This window comes from Biomphalaria glabrata, chromosome 9 (genome assembly GCF_947242115.1).
Source record: "Biomphalaria glabrata chromosome 9, xgBioGlab47.1, whole genome shotgun sequence".
Classification (NCBI taxonomy): domain Eukaryota; kingdom Metazoa; phylum Mollusca; class Gastropoda; family Planorbidae; genus Biomphalaria; species Biomphalaria glabrata.
The window spans coordinates 4,993,674-5,006,070 of record NC_074719.1 but is presented as its reverse complement, the minus strand read 5'-3'; the positions used below and the strand labels follow the sequence as shown (position 1 = coordinate 5,006,070).

Sequence of the window (12,397 nt, the reverse complement as noted above, 5' to 3'; positions counted from 1 at the left end):
CGAATACAGAATGCGTGAATATAAAAACAGTATGAATGAAGCTCTTAAAATAGCTAATCGACTTAAATCTATTTTTCAAATAAAAACATTTGCTTGTAGGCTTACGCATATTTGATTAAAATTTTACATGAATAGACTTAATTTTGTATGTTCATGTGTTAAAGTATAAAGCAGATCTTGACTTAGAGATAGATCTAGATCTGGACTAATCTATAGTTAAATATTGGTTTTGGATAGAGTTTGTTTTGCGCGTGCGTGAAGGCTTCGCTCTGCGCATGCGTGACCTATTTTTATAAAATGTACGCGATTCATGAATGAAACTCTTAAAATATCTCAACACGGCTTCGCAGCTTAGCGAACGAATGTATGAAAAATGCTTTAGATGTGTAACATTTCAGAATTGTCTAATGAACGAATGTAATTCTAAATTCGCAGAAAGCCAATAAGGAATGAATTTATGTAAAAAGGCTTTTAAAACACAAATAATTTTAAGGTTAATTTTATTAAGGGTTACTGGTGTGTGAAAAAGTCAATTTTGGGTAAAAAAATTGATTTTTCAATTTTTGTGTAATTAAATAGCTGGACATGTATTTTATAAACTGGCACCCAAAAATTTTCTAAAAAAATAGCATTTTTTATTGAAAAAAAGCATTTAAATGATGCATGGTAAACATGATTTTTACATTTTTTTTAAAACAAATTCACTGTTTTTGAGTGAATGCATTTTTTTGTGACCCCCCCCATCCCAGTGTAGAATTTTTCTAAAATCTCTGGAACTAATAGAGATAAATGTGTCAAATTTGGTACACATATACAGAGATAAATAATACAGAGAATCAGCTAGTTTTAATGACTTTATCTGAAGAATTATTAATATAAGATTTTTTTGAATAAAAAATGTGGATGCATTTTACAGGTAAAAAAATCACCCTTTTAAAAAAAATTATAAAATGCTCAATACTAAAAAAATGTATAAAATCTAGCTAGCTCCTTCCAGCCACCTTTATACTTTAAATTGTAAGTATTTTTAGCTTTGAAATTTATTAATTTTAACAAATTTTAGAATTTTCTTTTATGAACTAATTTTTGTTTATATTCAAGATGACCGCCATTACCATGGCAACCCGAAAACATTAGACAACATTCAATATATATTTTTCTTTATTTAGTTGTCCTATGATATAATATAACAAAAGTTATTAAGTTAAAGCAAAAATAAAAAAAAAAAATTTCGCACTCCAGTAACCCCTTACTTTTGTATTTTCATATGTCAAAAAATATCTGAGCAAAGTGTACTTTAAAATTAGATCTAGATCTAGATCCTTTCGATTTAAACATGGTAAATATGGCCTAGATCGATGACATTATAATACTTTCATAGAGTTGGTCACAATTTTTTTGAGGGTCTTAAGTTTATTTTAGGGCTACAATACATACACCACGGTCCCAGTTAGTACCCAAGGAACATTTATGCCAAAGATTATCAAGATAGGTAAAATCGTTTTGATGTCTACGCAAGACATCATATCTTATCTAATATGTTACTTTAAAAAAAAAGAAGATGATTACGTACTACGCGTCATGCATTTAGTCATGCATATTAACCAATGACTTAAATTCTGCCAAGTCACTGGTTTTCCTGGCTAGCTCAGGCAACCCATTCCATGCTCTAATAGCGCTTGGAAAGAAAGAGCATTTCTACAAATTTGTCCTTGCATATAGGACGAGGAATGTGCCTTTATCTTTGTGTCTTTCTGAGTATTTTATTAATTATTTTTTTTTGTATTTGAAGATTATGGTTCAGTGTTTTATGTACAACTGCTACTTTACTTTTAAGTCTTCTATCCTGTAGGCTTTCTAAATTTAGTGATAATACTAAGGGTGTCACTCTAGTCACAAGTAAATATTCGTTTGTTATGAATCTCACTACTCTATTTTGTGTCTGTTCCAGTTTTGTATGGTTTTCTTGAGTTGAGGGGTCCCAAACAGAGAATGCATATTCTATTATTGGCCTAACCAAGGTTACATAACATTTTAGTTTTATGTTCTAATTTGATTTATAGAATTTTATAGAAATTTCTTATAAAAAAAAACTAATTCTTTGTTTGATTTTTTTTTTTTAGTTTTATCAATTTGGGGGTTCCATTATAGTTTTTCATTTATAAAAACACCTTGGTATTTTGCTTCTTTAGTCTGTGTTACTAATTTACCATGAGTAAGATAAATGGAATTTATTTGTTTTAGTTTTTTAATACTCTTAATAACTGACATTTTCTTTGGGTGGAGGTACACCTGAGTTTACTGTTATCGGGGTTGATTTAGAGCCATTTATTATTACAGTTTGTTCTCTCCTTATCAGAAAATCTTTTATCCAATCGCACAAGTAGCACAAGTATATGTTTATTAGGCATAATTATCGTTATAATATATTCATGTTTAAGCGGAGAGGGGGAAACTGCTGTGTTGGCGACATCGTTCCGACCATAAACAATGCCCAGGATTTTATCTCACAGTCACACGAGGAAGCGTGCGAGATGAACCATAGTCGTTCTACGACTACAGGAGGCCTAAGAAATTGAGAGTGAAGTAGCAAAACCTCTTTATTTACTTCTTTAATGTTCATTACCTGCATTCTACTTTACAATCACAAGGATCTCCAATGTTGGGGTCAACAGAGCAGAGTTCTGTAAAAAAAAAATTTTAATTGAAATATCTTTACATGTTCAGCTTCTGAACTGATACATTCTTAGTAAATAAGTTCAAATAAAATGAATAGTATAACGATGTTTCTCTTGCGTTCTTTCTCTGTGTCCGTCCATACTTCTATCTATCTATCTATCTATCTATCTATCTATCTATCTATCTATCTATCTATCTATCTATCTATCTATCTATCTATCTATCTATCTATCGATTTATCTATCTATCTATCTATCTATCTATCGATTTATCTATCTATCTATTTATCTATCTATCTATCTATCTTTCTATCTATCTACCTATCTATCTATCTATCCATCTATCTATCTATCTATCTATCTATCTATCTATCTATCTACAGTCTTACTCTTAATATCTTCGACGCACAGACTAAGATTCTTAGTGGCGTTGTATAAATTTAAAATGTTGACACTCGCTTCATCTCTACAATCGCATTGTTGAACCTTTCTGCTAAAATCACATAAATATTCACACAGCTGAGAAAGAAAAACATAAAATAACACTTTTTAGAAAAACAAAGCTTATATTAATTCTAGTTTGCATAAATCATGTAATTAAATTTGTAATAGATCTAAAACCAGTGAAAAAGGACTTTTTTTAAAGAAACGGGTCAAAAACTCAAAGGGAAAACATTTGCGGGCCATCATATTTTTTTTTTACCAAGATAAAGACAGAAATTAAGTATTAGATTTCATGGTGCCAAAATTTTAAAAAAATGCAAAGTAATTTGGTTCAAACTCAAACGTAATTAACTATCACAGGTTTTTCTGAGTATCGTTCCTGAAAATAGCTGTTTTCAAATGTATGAAAATACAAACATAGCAAAAATTCTCCAAAATGACATTAAATTAGGAAAATTTCTAAGATATTCTTTCTTTACATAGCTCATTATTTTTTTCCTCGTGACACTATAATAATAGCTGGTTGTTGCTTGAAATCTCGAAAACATGTTAACACAGTCAAGCCTAGCGACACGACACATTAAATGGAAAACTTGTAAATCTATATGCGGAACGACTGGTATGTAGCTTTTGTGCTATATTTAACCAGTCCTGGCAAACGCACAAAATACCTGCCATTTCGAAGACATCAGAAATAGTTCCAATACCCAAAAAGAAGATCATTACTTCTGACAATGACCTACGTCCCGTAGCACTAGTACTTTGAAAATATCTACAGAAAGTTGTCGAAGCAAGTCTTGACCATTTTGCATACATATAGTCAAGAAGTACAGAAAATGAAATATTATTCATGCTGGATCGTTTTATGCCAGTGATGCTCAAGATACAGCCCGCGGGCCACATCCTTTCCTTATTGTTGTTCGATCCGGCCCGTCTAAAGGTCGGTACAAAAAGTAGGAAAATATCCTTCCAAGAAAAAAGTTGAAAAACGTATCTTTACCTACGTTAGGTATTATTATTACCATGACCTTTAACATTTGTGCGTTTATTAAACGGGACTGTAGAATCTACCAAGGAAAGTGAACGGATTTCTACTTTCTTTTTTTATAGATAAAAGATTTTTAAAATACTCATAGAGATTGGATGATCGATGGGGAAAGAAAAGAAAAAAGAAAATGAGTCGGAGGTGAAGCTATCTACAATGTTACTCATATTTTAAGTAGAGAAATGAAGCTATTTTCTGACCTGTAAAAAAAATAGATAAACTTCGAATATCCCATTAATAAATTAAGTACTTGATCCACGGGTTTCTAATCAAATAGTTTAAGGTCAATTTCATTTCGTTTTTGTACCTTTTCGTTCATGTTGCCCGAGACACGAGTGTCGGAAATTAAAATGGCCCGCAGGTCAAATTAGGTTGAGCATCACTGGTTTATACCATTGTCTTGATACTCAAGAGACACTATGCCAGAGTAATATTCGTTGAATTCTTATCCGCCTTCAACATCATCCAACCACATCGCATGATACAAAAACAATGCCTATTGCCCAGTATCAACTGCCAAGTATTCGGCCCAAGCTATCCACTGCCCACTGCCGACTGCTTATAGCAACCTTCACTACAGAAAATAAACTGGTGTGATTCAGCACGACCACAGCTGAGAGATCATTCTACGATAATTACTACAGACTTAGGCTGCAGCACCAATCCTCTCTACTGTTAAACGGGCAGCGGCCTAACCCTAGTGTCAGATTGACTACAGCATAGAAGAAATACCGAGCCGACATCCTAAGACATAGCCGGATGATTCATCCGTCTGAACGTGCTAGCAGCTAAGAAACTAAGTAGACAGGATAATAGGAACACTTTATCATTCACTCATTATTAGTAATCTAGGATGAGAAAATGTATTTTACACATCTTTTCATTTCTCGATTATATTTTTTTCCATCACATTATCTTTTGTAAACTTATATTTATTAAATCAATTTAATGTATAGATTTAATATACTAGTCTGTTCTTACTTTTAAATGTATTGTGCCTGTATATATATATATATATATATATATATATATATATATATATATATATATATATATATATATATTGTATATGCGAGCCAAACAATAATCATAAAAATCTCACAACTAGGAACAACCGTCAACAACAACTGAAATGAAGTGAACACTGTCAAAACCTCTACACCAAAATTCACCAACGATTCTTCTATCTCAGAAAGCTAAGAAAATTTAAAATCGACAAAACAATAATTTAACTTTTTTTTATACAGCAACCATCAACAGTCTAATTAACTTTGCCATCACTTGCTACAAAGACATAGACTAAATAGACTAATAACAAAAAAGCATAGTATATCACTCAACTACAGCTAAAATATTCTTGACGAACTTTTTCAAGAAAGATGCCTTTCCAAAAAACACACACGATAATTAAGGACAAATTAAGGACAACATGCACCCATTAAACCAGTGTTACATACACTAGCGGATCCAGAACGCGAAAAGCGTTTTCTTGCATTCTTCACTGTAGAAACGCATTCTCCTGACATCTAAGCTCATTTAGCATTTCCTTTAAAGAATTTATCTCCATATGACGTCAATGGAAAAAAAAATAAATTCAATGAAGACACTGTCGTGTGCATCTTGCTTGATGTTTTCTTTTGTGCACTTTTGTGCACTTTTGTAAGTTTGTTTCTAAGGACGCGCTTTTGTTAATGTCATTTGTTTCCTTGCTTCTGTTGTGTGCGGATGGTAGATCTTTTGTGGGAGCTTTTCTGTTGCTGTTTTTTTTCCCCACTGTTTGGGTACTTTATTTGATTATTACGTTATTCTTTGCGGGGTACTATTGAAAAATGTAATTAATATAATATTGTAATGGCAGTCTCAGGAATGCGTATTTTCTTGTTTAGGGACGCAGGCCTGGGACTCTGTTGGAGTCACTCCTGATTTTATAGTTTGCCACGATTTGGTTCTTGCATTCATGGTATGGTGAATGATTGTGTGTGGGCTTCGCAAGCACATATCAAATTATAGCACCGAGTTTAAGGTATGATATATTTAATTTGAGTAGCATGTTTAACTTGTAGTTGCCTTTGCAAATGCTTTTGATCTTTATTCATCATTATTTCATAATCTTCATACATTCATTAAATTATTGAACTCCATTTGAGTGAGGGTTTGAGAGGCTCAAATCCTCTCTTGCTAAAGCCCTGGACAGAAACCCTGCTGTATTGCCTAGTGCATGCATGTCACCATACAGGTCGAGAAATTTTCCAGACCTGTCGAGACGGAGTAAAAGAATATGAGGCACGGTTTCCTCGTCTTCCCCCGCAGTGGCCTGTCCTGCTGTGTGCTATAATAGCTTGCTCAGGCCTGGAAAGCCTTCACTACGGGAAAGTGCGGTCAGGGCGCCTCATGCGCTTCCAGATTCCACGGGCTTTTTGGGACTTGTCCCACCACTCAAACCACTTTTGCATTTCTGTTTTTTTTTTAATTACAGCCAGAGCAGGATGAAGCTTACAGCCTTCTCAGTGGGTCGACATTGCCTTTCTTGGTTGGACAAGGAGTATACAATAGTTTTTCCGGTCACACCTATGTGAGGGGGTACCCACTGCATTATTACAGGGGTGCCATAGCGTTGCTTTATACTGTGTGAGGCTATTTGGGGGGCCTTGGTCCAGGGCTTTGCAAAACCAGTAGTACAGGTTTTGAGTTAGTGACCACAACAATCTGTGTTGCCCTCAAATGTTCCTTATGGAGCTGATAGTTAATGACTTTTAAAGATTCACAGACTGCCATGGCCTCCGCATCAAAACTACAAACACTACCACATGGTTTAAAGATTTTGACTGAGTCAGAGCCAAGAAAGTCAATTTAGGCTCCATAGCCTGCTCTTCCAGAATCTATTGATGCCAACACATCAGTATATGCTAAAAAAATGGCACTGGGCTTGAAGGCGTTAATGGTCTCCGGTGCTAGAATTTGAAGATCGTTAGTTGAATGACTTAGCTTAGTGGCATTAGAGTCTACTAGTTTCATGCGTGTGTCTGGGGTCGTCGGGCGACACCAAGGGGGAATGACATGAAAACATTGAATGTTTTGTCGGTTGGTGGCGAGGCCAGCTTTACCAAGTAGTCTAGTATCATGTTGCATAAAAGACTGCATCTGAATACGTCTTCTGCATTTCCAACCATCCACTAGTTTTCTAGCTGGGAGGTATTCATCCAGCCTTTTATACCGCTCAAAGCTAGTCAGTACTGACATTTCCCTTCTAAGATTTAGTGGACCTACATTAGCCATTGTTTCAGACGCATTTACTGGTCTTGTTCTAAAGGTTCCACTAACATATCATAGTGCTTGGGACTGTATTTTATCAAGTTGTTTAAGAGCTGTCCTAGAGCCATAGATTTGCACAAGTAGGCTGTAGTCTATCTGTGATCGGAAAACTTTTAAATAGAGTTATCGGAGCATGTCTGCTCGGACTCCCCACTTTTTGGATGCCAGCTTCCGCACAATGCAAAGTTTCCCTGAGGCCTTTCTAGCAACTTTCTGGATGTGCTCACACTTTTTTAGTTTGCGATCTAAAGTTAAACCAAGGTACTTGTGTAGCTTCTCCATGCTGAGAGGCACTCCGTTTAGGTATAGAAATAAAGGTGGCACGTTTCCAGGCCAGGGACAGGCGACCATCTGCCAAGTTTCTATTTACAAATGCCAAGAGCACTGCCCTTCCTTTCCCCCTACATATAAGTCAGTATAGAGATTTTCGTTTAAAATCTATATTCTATTTACATTAAAAAACCGGAACAACATATGATTAATCATGTGTTTTTGCGACATTTAAGCACGAAAATTAAATGTAATATAAGTTAGAAGAGCAAACAAACATTCGTTGGCATTGATTAGTTTTTCACAAAAACATGCGGAACAATCAATTATAGATACTTGAAACTATTGCAATATTTCGGAAGAAACATTAAAGGTTTAATATAAATTTCAATAAATCTTTGTGTTGTTTTTTTATCTATACGTGACGGACAGAGAGACCAACAGACAAAACGCACAAAAATAAGAGGCTTTTATCTTGTTGAGGGCACTAAACAAAAAATAAATAAAATCTGATTATTTAAAAATTTTACGGAAATTAGTTTAGCATCCTGCCATGCCTTGGCGTCACGCTACTGTACAAACTTCGCTGCATAAAAAGTCTATTTAAAAACTGTTCGTGATATTTACATTCAAAGTCCACTCTTTGACTTTATGGTAAATGTTTTCTGTATTTTTAGCAGCTACATTTACGTATTTGTTTTAGTATTGGTGTATTTGTATGAAAAACCCGCTTGGATAATTAATTTGATAAACTTAACGGTTTGCTTTTAGAAAACCAAAAGTAGCCGTTGCACCTAAACTTTGCAAGCATCATCGTATGGTGAAATAATATTTCTCTTTTCTCTTCTAGTTTCTGAGATCTGAGTGTGACAGCCGAACAGACGGACATTTTGCACACACCTAATAGCCGCTTTTCCCCTTACGGAGGCACTAAAAATACACCACTTTTAAATGAAAAACTTCATGGGAGGTATTTTGTAAAATAAGGTCACAGACTTCTTCATCAATTGGTACAAAAAAAATTGCATCTAAGGTCACAATTGAAAAAGTATAAATGGATCATTATAAAATATATTTTCCATTTATTAAATAACTCATGGAATGGAATACTGATTCAAATGTTGTTTATATACAAGAATTTTAATACAAACTTCGTTTTAGTTGTAAGTTAGAAAGGCTACCATTATAGCACAGTACTGACATATCCTCATTATACAATTGAAAACAACCTAAATTAGACTAAATACAAACAGAGGCCAGATGTCGATCTAGATTTAGATCTAGATTAAAATGTATTTAAAAATTTGAACAACATTTACATCTAAAAATTATTAAGAAAATAGCTTTATCTTCTTACAGCTTAGAGGTGCAAGTTTATTTATTAAATTGACAGTAGTATCACATAAGGAGTGAATATGATGCGAACAGCACTGTGCGCTAATACCAGTTGATAAGAATACTAATCCTGATCATAATATTGGCATAGAACTATAAGATGCATGACTAAATGCATGACGCGTAGGACGTAATCATCTTCTTTTTTGAAGTAACGTCTGTATTATATAAGATAAGATAATTCTTACTGATTTAATCTAATTGAAATTAAGTTTGTACAATAACTATATAGAGAATATAGATGTAACTCGAACAACACTCACACACGAAACACACACACACTCACAACCAGCCCTATATAAGGTCTAATAATCTTAAGAATAATCGTGTAAAGTCATACAAATTCTAGTCTAGATCTAGATCTAGACTAGATTCTAGATCTAGTCTGGATTCTAGATTTAGTTCTAATCTAGCTATAGAGCCTGGTTACCCTAGTGCAGAATATTTGTATTACACAAATAACAAACTAGTGTTTAAGAGGGAAGACATATTAGGAACTCCATTTATTACGTAAACACACGCGGTGTTGCACTGACGCGCTAGTGTGTTTGTAAAATGTTTTGTTTGTAAAATGTTTTACATGTTTCGGATGTTCCTTCAAAGTTGAAGATAGTTTACTTCCTAGACGACGGGGGATGGGAGCGGGCAGGGTTTGAACCCTCGACCGTCGATAAATCCGAACGACAGTCCAGCGCGCAAACCGCACGACCAGGCAGCCATGTGCGAATGTACATATAATACAATTATGTTACACTAGATCAGGTCTAGATTCCAATTCTATATCTAGTCCAGATTCTACTTCTTGATCTAGAACAATATCTAGACTAGGTGTAGAACTAGTCTAGAAATGTAGATCTTGTCTAGATCTACATTTTAGATATATCTATATTCTAGATCTAGTCTACATCTATATAGTAGATAAAGCGATTATGATCAGAATAAGTAGGCCTACTAATGGGTAAATTATGCACTATGCTGTTCACATGGGAAATCGGTTAGTTGTGCGGGCTCATTTTAAAAAATTTCCTAGCCCGTCTATTTTTATATAATAATCGATATTGTTGGAAGAGGTTCTTGTCTGGGAGCAGTGACGTCACTGGGGGGGGGGACGAGAGGGGTGCGGTCCGCACCAAGTGATAACATTCTTTAGGGTGACCAGCAAGTTGGAAAAAATATATCTTAGCAAAAGCAGACACATTAGACAAGATATTATTTATAAAATCTGTAAATATATGCCAAAATGTGCCTAGACACATCTAGATGATGGTTTAAGTTTGAATGACACAGCACAAAGTTATACCATATCTGTCTTAAAGTAAAACAAAGGAAACCTGTTCAGGTGATATTAAGTCTGTTTTTAATTTTAATTAAATATTATTACAAAATTACAACATTTGAATAAATGTCATAAACAGTGGGATTTTTTAATAGAATTGACACAGATTTTACATTTGAGTAAAAAGGAATAAAAGTAGGTAATCAGCTCACTGTATTGGCTCAACAAAAATAACTAACAAGCAACAGTGTTTATTGAAACATATTTTAAGAAAGTTGATGGTGGAGGGGTGACACCCTGAGCTACCCCACTAGGTGACACCGACACTGGTAGGGATTTTTCCATGCTGTTGTTAGGTTATCAGTTAACGCTTTTCTACTTATTCCAGAAGAGTCTGGAGAGTCTTATCAAAGACTACGTGTTGTCCTGTTTGGTGATTTCGATGGAGGCCGCCTCTGAGTTTGTGTGATAACACAAACTCTCTTTGTAATCTTGTTTATTTTCTGTCTATAACCAATATTTTACTTTCTAATACTTTTATTTTTACTTTTATTTACTAATACTTACATTGTGAGTATATGTGAAGTTATATTTTTGTAAGTACATTTGGTCCACACCTTCCTCGCACTCTCCGTATGGCCATGACAACGTCTTCGTCTTTTTCTAATTAAAAATATTAAGAAAAAATGTCCCGTTTAATATGAATCTGTTGATATAAAGAATTAGATTAGGTACTATACGACTTCTTCCAGTAATGCTTTTCACTGTTATAGAAGTCCGACTTATCTTAGAAATTATAGAATTTCTTTCAATAAACAAGACAGTTACGTATTAAGCATGCGTATTTTAGTATCCCTTATGCTGCCAGCGTTTCTCAAACTGGTTTCAAATGTTGTCAAGACCAGGGTAGACAATGGGGATAAGATTGATTGTCTATTGAATAATCATTAACCACTTGTGTATGGAATGGTCTCTGACAAGTTCACCATCTGGTCTGCTAGTTTAGCTTAGATACAAAGCCTGGCTGAATGCGCCTACGGAAAGGTGAAGGGAGGAAGGTGGATACCTGGCGCCTCATACGACACAGAAATGCGCCCATTAGAGGAAATTCTTATTCTGAAGCAAAGCATTTTAAAATAACACAGAGCAGAACCTTGGGGGGGGGGGGAATAAATTAAAAGGATAGGGACGGAGCTGGTCAATTTCTTTTTCAAGGTGCTATAGAGTTTTATTTTCACTACCAATTCACGTTTGATTATTAACCAAGTAAAACGACAATAATATCAAAGTCTAACATATTAACATACCATAAACATCGATTCAGCTTCTACTAACCACCTTTTAAAATGTAGCTTACACCGTTTTCCCTGGAGGCATATGAAGCAATATCGACTCATAACGTTTTGAAGAATGCATTTCAAAACATAACCAAGTACATTATTATTATTTTTAGACTTCCTTATGTTAGGATGGTCGAAAATGTCCCGATTGCTTTACACCGCTATGTTGGTAACATGTGTGTGCCAAAACGAAAGAAAGGAAAAAGGTTCGAGGCTAGGCGTTTTACGTTACAGGATATATGTGGGTGGCTGCCTGGTCGTGCCGTACGCGCTGTATGCGCGCTGGACTGTCTTTCGGTTGTCTCGATTGTCCCTGCCCTCTGCCATCCCCCGTCGTCCTACGAAAGTTTCGGACAAGGAAGAAAAATATATTCAACTATTAAGGAACGTCCGCAACGTCTGAAACAAACAAGCACGTTCATTACTGAAATATTAGCGCAATGTTTAACTTGACTATTATCTTAAAATAACTGAATTTCCATTTGATTGGATCAATACAATTATCTTATCTTATCTTAAAATAGTATCGGCTATAGCTGCTAACGTATTACTATTAGTAAAAAATGAATTATGAATCTCAGGACACAGTAAAACTCTTAAACCCTTGACCACTTCCTGGCTGGAGGGTGAACCTGCT

General features: G+C 34.7%; 1 long non-coding RNA gene across 1 annotated transcript; it reads right to left on the bottom strand.

Moving 5' to 3' along the window:
- Window positions 1-2,626: 2,626 nt before the first annotated feature.
- LOC129928138 (uncharacterized) lies at window positions 2,627-11,020 on the bottom strand. The gene is made up of 3 exons (XR_008779752.1): window positions 10,988-11,020; window positions 3,068-3,197; window positions 2,627-2,684 (listed from the first exon to the last, which is right to left on the bottom strand). It is a non-coding gene; the product is annotated as an uncharacterized LOC129928138 (long non-coding RNA).
- Between the last annotated feature and the right edge of the window lie 1,377 nt (window positions 11,021-12,397).